Source organism: Nomascus leucogenys, chromosome 1a, assembly GCF_006542625.1.
Source record: "Nomascus leucogenys isolate Asia chromosome 1a, Asia_NLE_v1, whole genome shotgun sequence".
NCBI lineage: Eukaryota > Metazoa > Chordata > Mammalia > Primates > Hylobatidae > Nomascus > Nomascus leucogenys.
The window spans coordinates 3,170,324-3,189,474 of NC_044381.1; the positions used below are offsets into that span (position 1 = coordinate 3,170,324).

The window sequence follows — 19,151 nt, forward strand, 5'->3', positions numbered from 1 at the left end:
GTTTTTCCTCATCTTTTTGGATTTGTCTACCTTTGGTCTTTGATGTTAGCGACCTGCAGATGGGGTTTTTGTGTGGACATCCTTTTTATTGATGTTGATGCTATTCCTTTCTGTTTGTTAGTTTTCCTTCTAATATTCAGTCCCCTCTGCCGCAGGTCTGCTGGAGTTTGCTGGAGGTTAACTCCAGACCCTGTTTGCCTGGGGGAGGCTGCAGAACAGCAAAGATTGCTGCCTGTTCCTTCCTCTGGAAGCTTCTTCCCAGAGGGGCACCTGCCAGATGCCAGCTGGAGCTCTCCTGTATGAGATGTCTGTCGACCCCTGTTGGGAGGTGTCTCCCATTCAGGAGGCACGAGGGTCAGGGATCCACTTGAGGAGTCAGTCTGTCCCTTAGCAGAGCTCAAACGCTCTGCTGGGAGATCCACTGCTCTCTTTAGAGCCTACAGGCAGGAACATTTAAGTCTGCTGAAGCTGTGCCCATAGCTGCCCCTTCCCCCAGGTCTTCTGCCCCAGGGAGATGGGAATTTTACCTATAAGCCCCTGACTGGGGCTGCTGCCTTTCTTTCAGAGATGCCCTGCCCAGAGAGGAGGAATCTAGAGAGGCAATGTGGCTATGGCGGTTTTGCGGTGTTGTGGTGGGCTCTGCCCAGTTCGAACTTCCTGGTAGCTTTGTTTACACTGTGAGGGGAAAACCGCCTACTCAAGCCTCAGTAACGGCGGATGCTCCTTCTCCCACCAAGCTCGAGTGTCCCAGGCTGACTTCAGACTGCTGTGCTGCCAGCGAGAATTTCAAGCCAGTGGATCTTAGCTTGCTGGGCTTTGTGGGGGTGAGATCTGCTAAGTTAGACCACTTGGCTCTCTGGCTTCAGCCCCCTCTCCAGGGGAGCAAACAATTCTCTCTCACTGGTGTTCCAGGTGCCACTGGGGTATGAAAAAAGCCTCCTGCAACTGGCTTGCTTTCTGCCCAAATAGCCGCCCAGTTTCGTACTTGAAACCCAGGGCCCAGGTGGTGCAAGCTCCCAAGGGAATCTCCTGGTCTGCGTGTTGCGAAAACTGTGGGAAAAGCATAGTATCTGGGCCAGAATGTACCATTGATCAGGGCACAGTCTTTCACAGCTTCCCTTAGTGACGGGAGGGTCTTCCCCAACCCCTTTCACTTCCTGGGTAAGGTGATGCCCCCTACCCTGCTTCTGCTCACCATCTGTGGGCTGCCCCCACTGTCTAACCAGTCCTAATGAGATGAGCCAAGTACCTTAGTTGGAAATGAAGAAATTACTTGCCTTCTGCGTTGATCTTGCTGGGAGCTGCAGACCAGAGCTGTTCTTATTCAGCCGTCTTGCCCAGGTCCTGGGCATTATTATTATTTTTTTTCCAGCTTCCCAAATGATTCCAATGTGTAGCCAAGCGTAAGAATCACTGCCTTGGAGGCAACTGGGAATAGAAATAAGAACATAGATTTTAAAGTCAAGCAGCCCTTTGTTCAAATTCATGGTCTGTGTTTCAAGCCATTTGAAATATTGAGGCTTTAGTTTCATGTTCAGAAAATGGAAGATTAAAAGGTTTACTCACGGTGTTTTGTCAAAGCAACATTTTGGAAGAACCCAACATAAGGATGAGCATGTAGCAACTGACCAGTCCAGAAAAGTTCTCTTTCCTCTACTTTGAGTGCTTTCTTGACTGTTTTCTTAGTGTACTCTTCTTTGACCAAATATTATGAAACATTGGCATAATTATTACTATGAAATATCTCTCCATAGATGCATGAACACACAAAATGGGTTATAATCCAGCATTTTGCTTCCCCTAGAAAATGGCAGCATAGACTAAAGAAATAAGCTTGGTTGAGTTTTTTTTTTTTTTTTTTTTTTTTTTAGAAGGGAGTGATTCACGTCTATTTTTATTAATGATTTGAGGAAGAGAATAATCTGACTACGTGAAAACATTAATAGGAGAATAAGAAGCAAATAGCACAAGTGATTTTTAAAAATAAGAGTGAAGGAAGTATGTGCTTTTTAAAATAAGGCAAGCAGCAAAATGATCAAGAAGGACATATTTGAAGCAATGATGGATTGCTATGACTATAACTCTGTACTTTCTTACTTGAACCATTATATTAGCACACATTTACATAAAGAAAATTATTAGGTAAAAAGTACAGTTTAAAGATTTTTGTATAAATGCCATCTTGCTTCCTAAAACCTAATCCTTTGTTTTACAGAGTAAAAAATTACATCTACAAGCAAGGAAACAACAATAAAACACAAAGTCAGAAAAGGCAAAAAGAGAACTAACATTTACCAAGTTAGTTGCTCCAGGTTTCATGCTAGGAATTACATACCTCTAAATTACTTAATCCTGTGACAAATTTAATACCATTCTCACTTCACAAAATCTCAGAAAAGCTAAATAACTTGCCATGAGGCATACCTTTAACATGGCATGGCCAGGACGCTTCCCAACTGTGCCACAATTCCCATTCCAGGATTCATTCTGCTGTAATGCTCTGGTTCTTTCATTTCTGAAAAGGAAAAAGAGCGTGGGGTCACAAAAATGTCTCCAAAGTTTCTATATATCTTATTTTTTCATTTTTATTTTTAAAACGGATTACCTATTGAAATGATAAAATTTTGGATACATAAAACTTTCAACTTTGGTTACAAAGTACACTAATAAAATTTTCAGCAATGTCTTTTTGTTTTTTATTTTTACATTTTTATTTTTTAAATTTTATTTTCTATTTTAGATTTAGGGGGTTACATGAGTATATTGTGTGAGGCTGACATTTGGGTTTCTAATGGTCGCCCAAGTAGCGAACACAGTACCCAATAGGTAGTTTTTCAGGCCTTGCTCCTCTCATTCCCTCTCTCCCTCCCCACTTTTGGAATTCTCACTGGGGACTCTATATATTTCATAAACTGAATCTTAAATCCTGCTTATTTTCCTCTATGGATATCCCAAGAATTCTGGCTCTAAGCATTTATGAGAGGAAAGAAATCTGTCATTACTTGCAGGACACAGGCAGGCACACTTTCACAATGATGCCCCAAGACAGTAAACTCCTGTCGCATCTCCCCAGCTGTCATTAGTGAATCCCAGAGGCCTCCATTCTGCTTTCAAACGATCTGCCAGCCCAGCAGCAATGGCCATAATGAGACTCAGCCACAGCATAAGAGATACTGGCTTCTCACAGGACAGAGGACCAGGCCCACCTGTGCCTCTCCCTCAGCCGCAGGCATTAAGCCCAGACAAATTCCTCACAACAAAACTGAAGGCAAAGCTCAAATGAAAATATCAGGAGGTCAGAACTGGTCACAGAAAGCATGGAAGAACCCAGTTAAAAGTTGCTGTTTCCCACCTTCCCTTATGACAGGTACTTTTGTGCATAACCCCTCTTCATTTCCCTGACGTGAGGTGATGAGACATGAGACGTAGACCAACAGCATGGAAGACGCAGCTCTAAGAAAGGAACTGTTAGAGAACTCACAGCAGCTAGCAGGTGTGAAGCAATGCAGGAGTAATTAAAGATACTCTAAGAGAAAACAACCCTCTGTCATGTAAACTAAAAGGGAATGGGGAATTGGTGACTTAAATTTCATGACATTTTATTCACAATAGAGCTTAATGGCATTCCCCTCATACGCATGCTGGGAATTCCAGGTGGGGTGATTTGAAAATCATTTGCCTAGGGTCTGATTGTCCATCTTGAAAGCCAGAAATTTAGCTTTGTCTACCTCTTCAGAGCTACTCATGTTCTCCAAAACTTTCATGCTAGCTGACTTATAAGATCCTAAAACACATACTAAAATGCTCAGGTTTTTGTTTTCAATTTATAATATTCTTGTTTTTATTTTAATAGGACAGAATTTTCTATTAGTTATTACGCTCACATCAGAATACCGTCCTAATAGCAGTTAGCTCTTGCTGTGTAACAGCCATGCGAAACTCAGAGACTTTTTTTGTACTTTAATGGATGTGAATCAGAGACTTAAAACAAGGTATCATTTGTTTTTTTCGCACCTATCTAAGATCAGCTGGAAAATTTTGACAATCTGGGCCAGGTTCAGTTAATCTCTCCTGGGCTTTCTCAGGCCTTTATGGTCAGCCAGTGGTTAGACTACAGGCTGGCTGATCAACGAAGGCCCCACACACGTGTCTGGTGTTGCCTGGTCATCAACCATAGTAACAGGAGTCAATAGGCCTAATTTCTCATCACTGAACAGGTTGGCCTGAGTATGACCCCATGGTGGTTGTGCAGGGTTCAGAGAGAGAGAGAGTTAAGCATTCAAGGCCTCTTGATGCCTAGGCTTAGAACTGACACACTATTGTTAGTTACTCCATCTTGAATAGGGGCCAGGTAAAGTGAGGATGAGACCTGCTGGGCTTCATTCCCAGGAGGTTAGGCATTCTTAGTCAAAGGATGCTACGGAAGGTTGGCAGGACTGGTACCACAAGATGCAGGTCATAAAGACCCCGCTGATAAAACAGGATGTGCTAAAGATGCCAGCAAAAAAACCCCAAAACCAAGATGGGGATGCAAGTGACCTCTGGTCATCCTCACTGTTCGTTATACATTAACTATAACGTATTAGCAGGCTAAAAGACACTCCCATTAATGCCATGACAGTTTACAAATGCCGTGACCATGTCTGAGTTACTGTATATAGTCTAAAGGGGGGAGGAACCCTCCGCTCCAGGAATTGCCTGCCCCTTTCTTGGAAAACTCACGAATAATCCACTCCTTGTTTAGCATATAATCAAGAAATAACCACAAATTTACCAGTCAAGCAGTCCACGCCACTGCTCTGCCTATAGAGTAGCCATTCTTTTCTTTCTTAATAAGCTTGCTTTCATTTTATGGACTCACCTCAAATTCTTTCTCGCATTAGTCTGGATTGGGAACTCTTTCTGGTAACACCATCACTTCCACCACATTCTATTGGCCAAAATAAATTACAAAGCCAGCCCAGGTTCAAGGGGGTGAAGAAATAGTTTCCACCTTCTGATGGGATGAGTTGCAAAGTCATATTGCATGTGGGCTTAGATACTGGGAGGGAAATAGTTACAGCTATTTAGGCATCAATCTATCACACTTCCCAGTCTCAGGCTCTTGGAAACTGAATTAATAAGCAGAGGTTGCTTGATGAATACAAAATCAAATATAATTGAATGATGCTCAGGGATTATTTCAACCAAGCATCAAAAGAACTTAATGAGCACCCTTGCTCCAAAACTGGAATGTACCAGAATACCAGACTCACACTTTCTCTCAATCTCTCTCCCTCTTTCTCTCGCTCTCTCTCACACACACACACAAACACACACACACACACAAACACACACACACACACACACACACACCCCTTACATGTCCCTTTGGAGATAAGCTGTCAGTGTGGATTCCTTCTTCAGATGTCTGCCACTAAACTCTTCTATTGTGCATTGCTTTTTGCTGGTTTTACTCTTAGGGTGACACCTGTTTTCACACAGTAGATTTACTTTCTGTGATCTCTACATCAATGACTATGTTTGTTTTTTAGTCAGTTATGGCTACTGAAATTGTTTCAGGAAGAAAGGTGGAAGACATTCTCTCCTTAACTAACACCTACCTCCTCAGGAGTATAAAGGCAGTGGCAATCCTGGAATCTGGAATAATAATCCTTCTTTTGTCTTTCATTCATTATGACTATGATCAGGAATTTCCGGCCCAGTCAAATGGAAGAGCCCAATCTCTGTGGGCCATAGCTTTATTGCACAATTAGGAATGTTTCCTGAACTAATTTGAAACTGAAACCTGGTAATTTTGTGGAAATTCAAGGATCCCAAACTCTGTTAGAAAAAATTAACATTTTGGTTTTCCATATTGCTTTGGAATGAGTCATTCTGTAGAAATTAGTTTTCTAGGTCGCTATTTCATTACACAGTGCCCTCCTTATAAGAGCCCAAGGGAAAACTTTCTCTCTGATCTCAGAACGGGAAAGGCACACTGCTTTCTACTACTTAGAATAGTTTTGTGGTGACTCTTATTATAGATAACGAGGATCATGGATATGAGGGCATTGCCTTCTTTGCATTTCCTGCTGAACAGCTTAGCACCAAACCTGAGACCCATTTATAGCTGATTGACAGGGCTTTTTGGTGTGAATTTTAGATGTTAACCTTGTGCTAGCTTTGCCTTATCTTCCTTATTCCTATATACAATCTGTTCTGCTTCCTCATTCAAATATTTTTATATTTTTCTACTTAAGATACTTATTAAACAGCCTTAGATATCCTTGGAACCTCAAAGAGAATAAATAAATTAATTAAATATATAAATACCAACTTCACAATCATCTATTTTTGGTGGAACCCTTACTTTTTGAATTCAGATACTCAAGCTGAGTTAATCACCCTTCTCAATGGTTTACTTCATAATCTTTGGTCCAACAAGATCTCTATCATTTTATTTACTTTTCCTTTATCCCACTCTAATTCCTCTACTGCCCCAAGGCAATCATGCAAACTATGTCCTTTTGTTAGTAAGTGTTCTTATAAAGCATATAGTTTTATATAAACGTGGACCTTAACTATATGCAAATGTCATTGTTATCTACCTCAACCTGTTTCTTTTGTCATCCAGCTTTCTGCTGAATAGTGTGAATCGAATGCATTTTGCCTCTCCACTCCCCAAATTGCCTCTAGTTCCCCACCACCAAGAATATCCTGCGATGTCCAGCCTTAATCACAGGGAGAACACTTTTGAGAATGAAAGGGTGATTTTAATAATTACACTAGGACAGCAGTTGTACACTATGACTGTCCCAGGCAAGTTAGGATGCCTCATCACCCTATTCCTACAGGGCCCTTGGAAACTCTTAGATAATTTTTTTGTGATATGGTTTGGCTGTGTCCCCACCCAAATCTCATCTTGAATTGTAGTTTCCATAATCCCCATGTGTCATGGGAGGGACTTGGTGGGAGGTAATTGAATCATGAGGGCAGGTTTTCCCATGCTCTCATGGTAATGAATAAGGTTTTTCCATGTTCTTGTGATAGTGAATAAGTCTCATGAGATCTGATGGTTTCATAAAGGGCAGTTCCCCTGCACATGCTCTCTTGCCTGCCACCATGTAAGACATGCCTTTGCTCCTCCTTCACCTCCCACCATGATTGTGAGGCCTCCCCAGCCATGTGGAAGTGTGAATCCATTACATTTCTTTTCTTTATAAATTATCCAGTCTTAGGTATGTCTTTATTAGCAGCATGAGGGCAGACTAACACATTTTGTGGTATACATATGCAGGAATGGATTTGGCTTGCCAGGTCAGAAAGTATACATAGATCTAATCTGCCCTTACCAATAGAGTCCTCTTAGAATTTCTACACCAGTCTACAATCGCATCAGCAGTGTGTAAGCATTCCCATACCCCTACATCCCTGTTAACACTTGGCATTATCCAGCTTCCTAATTTTTGCCAGTCTAATACATGTAAAGGAGTATCTCATTGTTTTACATTTCTCTGTCATCTAAGTTTGAATATCTCTTTACAGTCTTGCTACCTTTTTGTATTTTCTCTTCTCTGAAGTTTAACTCTTCATCATCTTTGCCCATTTTCCAATGATTTGTCAGAGATGAAATTTTTCTACAGTGAGTACATATTTCATTGTCTTAAATGGGGCATAGCAAGCATAACTATACTTTCTTGAAGAACTAGGTCACATGATGATGATGTAAGTAACAATGCTGTAATTATAAGATACTATAGACCACACCTGCAATCTCAGGACTTTGGGAGGCCAAGGTGGGTAGATCACTTGAGGTCAGGAGTTTGAGACCAGCCCGGCCAACATGGTGAAACCCCATCTCTATAAAAACACAAAAATTAGCAAGGTGTGGTGGCAAATGCTTGTAATCCCAGCTACTTGGGCAGCGGAGGCAGGAGAATCACTTGAACCCAGGAGGCAGAGGTTGCAGTGAACCAACATCACGCCACTGCATTCCAGCCTGGGCAACAGAGTGAGATCGTCTCAAAAATGAATAAATAAAAAGATACTATAGAGTCTAGAGTTAAATAGGTACCAACCAATCAACATCTAGGAACACTTTTCACATTTAGCCATTTTGTATCTTTCTCTTAAGATAAAATGAAAGATGCTCAGCTGTATGATCTACTAGATAGTATAACCTGGCTGTCTTTCCAGAAGATTATTCACTGAGTCAGCAACTAAGGAAACCACATTCCAAATGATTTCTTTAGACTCTAGCAAACTTTTTTAAATTGCAGCTATCAGTGTCATCTGTCTTAGCAGCATCTTCCCAAGAAGCATAAAAAATAGATATGGGTACTGCCAGTCAACTTTTTTTGTCTCTTTTATATAACTCACTCTGCTTAAGGATATGAGGGATGATTATCTTGCATCATTTAAAAGTTTGATTGGGGCTGGGTGCCATGGTTCACGCCTGTAATCCCAGCACTTTGGGAGGCTGAAGTGGTTGGATCACTTGAGGTCAGGAATTCGAGGCCAGCCTGGCCAACATGGTGAAACCCCATCTCTAGTAAAACTACAAAAATTAGCTGGGCGTGGTGGCAGACACCTATAATCCCAGCTACTTGGGAGCATGAGGCAGGAGAATCATGTGAACCTGGGAGGCAGAGGATGCAGTGAGCTGAGATCATGCCACTGCACTCTAGCTTGGGCGACAGAACAAGACTCCATCTCAAAAATTAAAAAAAAGAGTTTGATTGGGACTTCAATAGAGGAGTTTTACTTGAAAACCTGTACATTTTTTATCCTTCAGGGAAAATAACACCTTTAAAGAGATGATAGTGGAACAAAGATGGAAAATAAGTTTATTTCACATAATACCAATCAAATTGACAGTGGTTGCCCAGAATATTATGTTGAGAAAAATTCAGAAGCTGAGTATAAACTCAGTAGGCAAGAAAGCCAAGATGGATTAATAATGTCTGCCACGGTCCTGTTGAGGGGTGTTAGTATGTGTGCCATGTATTTGTTATTTCTACCTAAATAGACCCTCACTTTGTCTTTAATGTTTGACTATGAAAAAAAATTCTGGCATAGGTATCCTTCAGCATTTCCTCTTGAATGTTATGAGATTCAAAGCTCAGTATATTATTTACAGGATGAAGAAAAATGCTTCATGATATCACCTCTTAACTTCATTTTCTTTTCTGGGAAATGCTTGATTAACAGTACAAGTCAATGACCATGAAGCACTGAATACTTTTTATGTGCCTGGCACTGATGTGAGCACTTCATGTCTATTAACTCATTTAAACTACACAGAATACCCATTTTACAGATAAGGGCACCAAGGCCCAAAGAGGTTTAACACCTTTTTAAGGTGCCAGTAAGTGAGGATTCAAACTCAGAAGTCTGACACTGTAATTATTGCTCTTAAATATTACATCATGTTGATGCCTTATCAAAAATGAATGCTGTTTTTCAGAGTAAGCTACTAATGAAAATGGTTCCCAATCCCTAGGCACTTGGGTACTTAGTGGGTACTCAGGTTCTAAGCTCATGATACTGATGTGGAAATTAGAAAGAAAATATATAGAACTAATTAGAAAAAAAATGTTGCTTATCAATCCATTTGTTTCTGGAATGTTCGGAATGTTTATTTTATCATTCCCTGTGATGAGGTTTATAAAGATTATTTTATTTAATCATCAGGATCATCCTATGAAGTAATTATTCCTATTAAATGAATGAAGAAATGGAGGCAAGAGAAGTAGCTTGCCCCCAGATCACACAACTGATGAATGATGGAGCCAGGATCCCAAGCTAGGTGGTCTGACTCTAGAAACCAAGTCTTTTTCTTTTCTTTTTTTTTGAGATTGAGTTTCGCTGTTGTCACCCAGGCGAGAGTGCAATGGCATCATCTTGGCTCACTGCAACTTCTGCTCCTGGGTTCAAGTGATTCTCCTGCCTCAGCCTCCCAAGTAGCTGGAATTACAGGTGTGTGCCCCCATGCCCAGCTAATTTTTGTATTTTTAGTAGAGACAGAGTTTCACCATGTTGGCCAGGCTGGTCTCGAACTCCTGACCTCAGTCTACCCACCTTGGCCTCCCAAAGTGCTGGGATTACAGGGGTGAGCCACCACACCTGGCCTGAACCCAAGTCTTAAAAGTACTCTGTTACTCTCTACTCAAAATTTACAAAGCTTTACTTTAGGTTTACTCCAGTTTAGATACAGGTAAAGATCTGAAACTCACTTCAATTGCTTACCTTATTGGCCAGTTGGAAGCATCAAAACTTGCTGTGTAACACTTGGAATGCTTATTAAAAATCAATCGGTTACATCATTTCTACAAAACAGTTCAGGATAATGACTGTTCATAAATCAGGTACTTCTTCCCCTGGAAAAGTCACTGAATTCTTCAACTTGATGACTTCTACTTTTTAAAAAACTTGTTGTCCAATATGATGACCTCCTCTGACAGCACCAAGTCCCCTAGAGGAAAATACACATAGCTCAAACACCTGTGCTGCTCTTATAACCCTTTCGCTTCTGCAATTAACAATGGGCCAGAGATAAAGGGGCAAACCTAAGATTTTTCCAATGGGCAAAAGTTTGTCATAGATCCCATAGGATGGTTTCAGGGATGGTGCTAATTATGTTGCTGCTTGTAGGTATCTTACCAGCAACTCATATAATCCCAAACATTATGATCTGTTCCTGTGAATCTGTAGAGAGCTGTGATTTTTCCAAAGCCAGAAAAAGCAGAAGCAGGAGTTGAACCCAGATCTGTCTGGTATCCAAATCTAGGCTTTTCTCACCATTTCAACTGACTCAAGACAGTGTCTGTCTGATCTGTTATGGATATGCCTACCTAACAGTTTCCCACAATTCTTCTATAGGTGTCCTTAGCTATCGGAGCCTCAGAAACCCCTTTTAAAGCCACATCTCTCTCCCGCTTAGTATTGCGAATGCTTCCTGAAAGAGCCTATTCTCTCAGCAGCTGGTGATGCTTGATTTGATTAACACCCTGGGACCTACCACCAGACTTAAAGATGATGCCTAATTAACTACTTACATTAAAGAGCTGGCACTTTCTGCATTTGGTTCACACTTCCAGACTCAATCATGTTTTCGTTTCAGTAATAATATTTACATGATTAGCAAATAGTCAATTCATACTCTGGTGTGGACCTAAGCTGTGTTTGGGACTTCCCAAAGCAGATGTCCTTGAAAGGTGTAAAGAAATAGGCTTTTTTCACAGAAAGAGTCATAGGCAAGATCTTCTGCTCATTTGTCAATGAAAAATTATGTTTGGATCAACAAATATTAGTTGAGCACTGACCTGTTCTAAGTGCCAGTCATTATATTTCCAAGGCCCCCATACACCCTCACTAGTCATATTAAACTCATCTCAGTTTTGTTATCCTTTTTCTTTCTTTCATTATATATTTATTTTATTTACAACTTTACTTATTTAGATGCATAGATTAGGAAAAGTCATTCTACATTAGACATTCAAAGTTTTAAAAGGCATTTACAAAGGTATCTCAAGTGATTTTCATGCAAAAACCAGAAATACCTAGCCTTAATGATACTACAATTAAGTAAGCTTGTGATGTTAAATGACCCCCAAGATGTGAATGGACATTGAAGGAGCACAGAGAGTTTCACCCCAAAATATGGTTCCCTGATATAATGAATATTTTGAATTGGAAAGCCTTTGAAATCAACAGGCCTTGGAAGAGACTTTTTCCTTGTCTTCATAAGGACTGGATGCAACCACCGAGATGAACAATTGCTTTTCCTTTCTTTCCTTGTAATCTTATCATCTATTTCAAGAAAAGAGAGGAGGAACGTACCCAGACCAGGCCCAACCTTTTTACAAAACAACGTCTGTCTCTCAGGTTCATTCAACTTCCAAAGAGAACCACAAGTCAATCTGTTCACCACCCACCCCCTCTGCAATCCACTCATTCTCCCAAGTCTACCATTTTTCCTGGTAATCATTTAATGGCTCTCAACAGAATCACCTACATTCTCGATGTTCCCCCTTGCCTCTAAAAGGTTATAGAAGTGTTTGGGCCTCATTGGGAAATAGGGAAATCAGTCTGATTCTCCCTGTGTGCGTGGTTAAATAAATTTGTATGCCTTTTCTCTTATTAATCTGCCTTACTGTAAGTTGATTTTTCAGTACACCCTCTGAGGGCAAGGGGGAAGCTTCCCCTTGGCTCCAACAAAGTCAAACTGGAAAGAAGCAAAGTGCCACAGGGCTATTCTATGCTTTATTTATTTATTTATTTATTTATTTATTTATTTATTTTTGAGACAAAGTCTCGTCCTGTCACCCAGGCTGGAGTGCAATGGCACAATCTCGGCTCACTGCAACCTCCATCTCCTGGGTTCAAGCAATTCTCCCGCCTCAGCCTCCCAAGTGGCTGTGAATACAGGCACATGCCATCACGCCTGGCTAATTTTTTGTATCTTTAGTAGAGACGGGGTTTCACCATGTTGACCAGGCTGGTCTCAAACTCCTGACTTCATGATCCTCCTGCCTCGGCCTACCAAAGTGCTGGGATTACAGGCATGAGCCACCACACCAGGCCCTATACAATATTTTTAAATCAAGAATTTGGTAGTGATATAGAAAAGCAAGATTATATCTTCTGGTAACAGGAATTTGGGAGGGAGAAGCCAGCATTTTGGATGACAAAGTTCTTGACAGACTGGACAATGGGTTGAATCATAATGTCATGAAATTTAGTAGGAACAAATGCCAAAAAACCACCAGCACAAGTACTAGATGGGGAAGATGTGGCTTCATGCAGCAAGGGTGGAAAAGACTCGAGGACTGCACTTACACGAGACAAGCTTATATGAGACAATGGTGTGACGCAGGGACCAAGTCCCTAATGCATCTGTTTGGCCGCACCTGTGGTGTACCAAGGCTTAGAATGGCGAGAGCTCTGCCCTCACTTTTGCTAGTCAACTCCCTCTTAGATATTACATTCTGTTTAGTTGTATGTAGGTTAACCAAAAATGATATTCTAATAAGAACACTTTTGAGAATGAAAGAGTTGCTAGTAATAATTAAGATCAGAAAATAGCCATAAACTAAGATTCCTGGACACATGGGACCTATGTTAGCTAGTTATAAAAGATGTAGACAAATTGGAGGATATTTGGAGAAGAGGCTCAAGGAAAGGAATGTTCTCAAAGAAACAGACTATGATAAAATTAAAGGGGTGTTCAGCCTGGAGAAGAGTAGCCTGAGGTTTATAAGAAAGTATTTTTTTTTTGAGATATTTAAAAGCAACAAGTGGAAGAGGGATGGGGCTTTTGAATTATGGGTCTTGAAGTATAGAGAAAATTACAGCTTCTCAGGCCAACCCAAGAGGAAGGGAATGAAAAGCCAGTCTCCAACCCTAGATGTTACAATTTTATAAAACAAAATTGGAGTGCTTAAAAGACACCAAATCTCCAAACTGCGCCCCCACCCCAATTCCAATTCAATGATGACTATTTTCTGTTGTTGTTCTAACTGTCCCCAGGATGGACACTGTGAAAGACTTTTTGAACATCAGCCTAGTTACCACCATCAGTTCCTGTTCACATGCCTACTTACTTCTTCAAAAAAATCCAATAAAATAATTCTTTCTTAATGAAACCCAGCCATTTTTCTTTTAAAAATGTTATTTCATTGTCTAAATATATGGTAGTTCTTCTCTCTTTTTAAGATCTTGATAGCTGGACTTTACAGAAGTTAGACACCCACAGGTTTGTGATTCACTGGGCCCCCTCTATAGTTTCACACATGCCTTTTTCAGCGAACTATCTGGACTTGAGAATCTTCTTCAATATTCTTCTCTGTAAAGACCAACGCAAATATGTTATACTGAACCTAAGACACCAGTGGTTGTAAGATGCACCACTATTATGTACCAGTAAGACAGAATAAAATGCTGCCAATTAAACTCTATTCCAAATTTCTTCACAAGTAGAGTATCCAACTCCTGAGTCACTTTCAACTCAGAATTGGCATATTTGTTCCCATTTTTCATATGATATTGGTATCCATGTCATCAAGAACATTGAGAATCCAGCATTTATTTACAAAACATTCTAATATTATCTTTGAATCTTCTTCCAAGCAACTAACACTTGATCTAGAAGCTTTGATGTTGTTACTTTTTAAAAAATCAAACTAGCAGATGACAACCGTAGATTTACTTTTTTTTTCCAGTAAATCAGGATTTACTTTTTCTTAGTTTGTTGACTGAAACTTTGAGGGGTTGAAGTTGATCAGTTACGCCATTGTGACTAACAACAAAATTTATACTGCATGGGCAATGACCCAACATTGCAATGCCACCAGGCCAACAGATGTCTGGGATGTTAAAATGTAAAGTATGATTGTATTAGATTTGACATAATATAATAACTCCCTTTGCATATCTGCCTTCTTGTCTTAGGTGATACCCTTACCTGATAATCTGAGCACTGCTTTCCTTGCTGACTGGGATAACCTTCATTAGCTCCTTTTTACTTTAGCTGAGCATCTTCTCAATTGCTCTATTGGGTTGTCCTTATTTCTATCTTATGTACAACCTGCTCTACTTTGATAATATTCGTAATCCTTTCGTTTCAGCTAATTTTCCATTTTATGGTCATCAACTAATAGAAAACAAAACAAAAATGAAAAGGTCACCCAAGATTTTGCATCTCAAAAGAAGACACACTTCATCTCTCACTGTTTTAAAGAAGAGCTATACAGCTTTATGGTAAAGAGACAGTTCTTAGCCATGGCTGTGAGAAAAAATAATTTGTAGAGATACTTAAAATGTAGACTGCAGTGGGATTACATAAGACCCACTCACTCTGACTCTTGGAATGAAGGGTGAGGCTTTTAAAGAAGCAGGTGTTTAAATCTTTCAAAAAGTTCCGCAGATTAATGTGACATGTCATCTAAGTTGCAAACCCTCAGGAAGATAAGCAAATCAGGCATTTTCCAGTTCATCTACGGACAATTTTATTGGCACATATGAACATAAATTTGAAATTAGAGGGCTTAAGTCTAAGTGGGCTGCAAAAAACAATCCACATGGACAGACCATGGTTGTATTCAAACCATGATATTCACACCATCCTGTACTCAACATGATTCAGCTAAGGGCTGTGAAGGATGCTGTGATGACCAGACATGGGAATGGGTATGGCGAGAGCATAGGCAGAAAATAAAGGATGAGATTTCCTTTTATCAACATCCCAACATCCCAATTGATGCCTGGTCTGAAGAAACAGAGAAAGTCAACTTTTCCTCCATTCTTCAGCCATAGCTCTCCAGGGCCATTTCAGGGGCAAGATGACCTACAGCATAATTAAGAAATAGTTTCATGAATTGGGGATATCCTACAGCTTTAGAGTGGAGGGTGCTACTAATGAGGGCTTCTACTTGGAAAAAATTCAAATCCCTGCACCAAAGGGCTCAGAAGGTAGGTTTATGGCTATGGCAGACCTCTGATATCCTCTCCTAATCATCTCCATTTTTAGCAAAAGTTCTTCGAATTTTAGATAGATATTAAGATCCCCCATGTTGCCTGGGTAAAGTAGATAATTGGTGATTCTACCGTTAGCTCTATTGCCTTTTAATTGTGCCAGGGAATTCAGAATGCAGTACTGACTCCAAAGCCCAGATCACCTCTTGCTCACCTGTAGATCCAGGGACCTCTTGTTTGTGACCATGAAGAGTGTAAGACTGATTGTCTCCTGTAAGCTTCTTTTCCTTCTGGGCCTAAAGCAGAGGCTGGAAGCAAGAAAACCAAAAGCACAAATCATTGCAAATCAGTGCTGATGGCTGAAATAAATACTTATGCTGTTCTTTTAGTTTTGCTACCATGTATTGAACAAACACTATATATCAGGCCCTTTATATATAGTCTCATTTATTCCTCACCACAACCTATGTAGACATCATTGTTCACCCCCATTTTACAAAGAAAAAACAGATTCAAGTTAAGCAACACCCCCAAGGTCACAGAACAAGTAAGTGCTGAATCCAGGAATTAATCTCAGATCTGATTCCAAAGTCAAAGGTCTCTCAAACATTGGATGTATTTGAAAGGCAGTGAGGAAAAAATAATATGTATTGATGGATGGATAGCAGGATGAGTAGATGGACAGATATGATAACATAAATATAATAGAGAGTATATTATAGAAGCTAGGTGGTCATTACACGGGTGTTCAATGAATGATTTTTTAAACTGTTTTGTATGTTTGAAAAAAATTGGAATAAGTTAGGGATAAAGAAGAAAGTTGTGAGGAATTCAAAGACATTGCCAATTAAACATTCTTGTAAGCATCTGTCTCATGTTTCACTAACTATGTGTTTTAGAATTTTAAGTTAATTTAGTTTGACAAACGTGTGTTAAGGCTTTATTATGTAACAGGCACCAAGATACCTGCCAGCCTAGGATGCTAAATTCACTGTAGGTGCTGGGGCTGCACAAGATGGAGCTCTTCTGGGGTTTACAAATTAGCAGCTGACACTACCATGACCAAAACCCTGTAATACAAAGCTGACTTGATAAAGGCCTATCACGGACTTGTGAGGTGATGAAGGAGCGTGAGGATGGTTAAGATAATAATAGCTGAGAGGTTTGGAAAAGTGTCAGGGAACAGACAAAATTGAAATTGCGCCTTAGAAACTGGGGAAGATGTCAAAAGGACAGGAAGAGGAGCAGTATCTGAAGCAGGGGCTTTGGAGCAAAAGCACAGAGGTGGGAATGGGCCTGCAAAGAATGCACAGGAAAAGAAGACACTGTTGGAAAAGAAGGAAGGAAGCGCTGGGCATGACCCACCACAATGTGGAACCAACTTTCACAAAGGAAATGTTTGACAATTATTAGAATTCTCTCAGATTTCACTTTGTTGAGCCTTCGTTTACTTTTCAGTAAAATGGGAATAATATCTGGTCTCACAGATACTGTTTAAAGGATTAAATGAGGGAAAATGGTGAAAGTTCCTAGCAGAGGGCCAGCCACATTGTCAGCACTTACTAAGCAAAGCAGACTGAGCCACACCCACGAACCTGAGGCTACACATAGACTAACTACATAGCGATAGTCAAGATTTGTGTTAGGCTGTAAGACAAATCTTGATTGTGAATTGTGTTACAATTCTCCTAAATTCCAGAAAGGAGGAGCTAAATAGTTTTGTCAGGTATGACTGCTCTTTTAATTAACTTATTGATTGAATGACTGGTTTTACTTTGGGTTTAGGACTCAATCAACAGATTCAATTGTACAAGAAGTGAAACTTTTTCTGTAACCACTTATCTATTTTGAGCCTATCTTCAGTGTTAGAACCTAATTTCCCTCAATTCTGCACCCCCACTCTTTTCACTGAGTTCCAGGGGTCTTACATTGTACCAGAGCAATGGGTGGAGGGAATTATCTCTTTCTCTGTGTGATGCTATCTCAGCACCAGCCTTGGCTGATATGACCTTGTTCCTGGTGGGTCTTCACCACTGAGCTGTTCTCCAGCATGAGACTCCTTCAGACATGGCACATTTTCTCTCAACTGTTGCCAAGCCCCTTGTTGGCACAGGAAACTTTATTGCACTGCTCAGGCCACAGGGGCACCAGGAAGCTCTGTGGGTCCTTCATTACTATTCTGGTGGGACTTTTGAGCACAGAAGACTTATTCTAACACTTGTGGGCTGTGCTGGGGTACACTCAGTTCTTTGAGGCTGGCTCAGACCATCTATCCCCTGGATACCACTCAGCCATTTCTGTTCTGGGGTTTTGCAGTCTTCTTGAGTTCTACTTGGAGATGATGACAACCCCAATCCATCTTCAGTTCTGTCATCCACAACCTTCTCCTCTGAGGAGCAGGGTGTAGAGTCTTTTTCTCAGAGCAGAGGGGAGCCACCAGCATCTAAGAGCTGTCTCTGCTTCTCCTTCCGCCTCTACCTTCCCTTCCTTCCTCCCCACCTCCCCACAGCATCTAACAGTTTCCTTTCCTCCCCTAGCTCTAGAACTGTCCTCACAGCATGCCTGGAAAACTTCAGGTCCTACAAGGGGTGGGAAGCCTTGCATCAATTCAGCTTAGTGTCTCTATTACAAGTTCCCTCAGGGTCTTGACTTTGGAAAATCAAAAGCCTTTTTTTCCTGCCCTCTGGTGAAACTTCTTTTTTTCCTGATAGAACAAATGATACCTAAATGGGTTTGAGAGAGGATGCAGAGGCAACAGGAGTTGCCAGAAGAGGAAAGTCAGTTAATATATTTTAATATATTTAAAATATTCTGCCAGTATTCTCCTCATCCCTTTAAATTGACTTCAACCCTTGAACAAGGTGGGACATTTTTCCTCCTAGTTCTTACATCTCAGAATTTCAGGTCCAGGTGACCTGCTGTAGGCTGGGCTGGAGTGGCACTAGGTGACCCTAATACTTAAAGAAGATGAATCACACTTCTTGAAAGCTGCTTCACCCTTAGAGTTATGGCCGACTCCCTGGAGGTTTCTTCAAGAAATTCAGCCGATGGCTCCCCAAGCTGCTAATCACCAAAGTACATGATACTTTAGAAATAATACTTGATTTCTAGTATTTGTATAGCTGGTGTGCCTACTGTACAGTCTTTGAAAAATTATAACACAAGATTCTTTAGTCAGGGCTATGTGCTTCACAAGCTTCACATGCTAATAATCACAACAGGGAATTAAATATTGCTCATACTGCCACCTGTCCACGTACGGCTTCTTTCTTGCCTTGCTGGTAATATTTCTGCTCCTCCTCATCCTTTAAGGCGTGTCTTTAGCTTGATACTGGAGTCATTTCTTTGGTTTCAGTTACCCTCTCTGGTTCATATGATAGTCTTCTATATCAAGCTTGGAGCCTGAAAGAGAAGTAACTTGTCAGTTTAAAAAAAAAAAAAAAGATAAAAGCCAAAGATCAGGATGTTTGAGAAAAAAAAAATATTAACTTGGTTCTTTTCTTCACTAATTACTCACCCCAAACAAGACCCCAAGGAGTTTCATTTCTAAAACATAACTCTCTATATTAAGAAGACCCCGAGTTCAGGTCGATAAATACCCATAGGGTCTATCTCTCACCATGAACCTGCACAGGTAAGGGCGGAAAAGTCTCTCCATTAAGTACTAAGAAACTTTCCTTGTCACAGATTAAAGT

General features: G+C 40.5%; 1 long non-coding RNA gene across 1 annotated transcript; it reads right to left on the reverse strand.

Moving 5' to 3' along the window:
- Nucleotides 1-1,292: 1,292 nt before the first annotated feature.
- Nucleotides 1,293-18,853, reverse strand: LOC100582419. The gene is made up of 5 exons (XR_004026508.1): nt 18,705-18,853; nt 15,671-15,764; nt 10,231-10,456; nt 2,425-2,515; nt 1,293-1,428 (listed from the first exon to the last, which is right to left on the reverse strand). It is a non-coding gene; the product is annotated as an uncharacterized LOC100582419 (long non-coding RNA).
- Nucleotides 18,854-19,151: the final 298 nt, after the last annotated feature.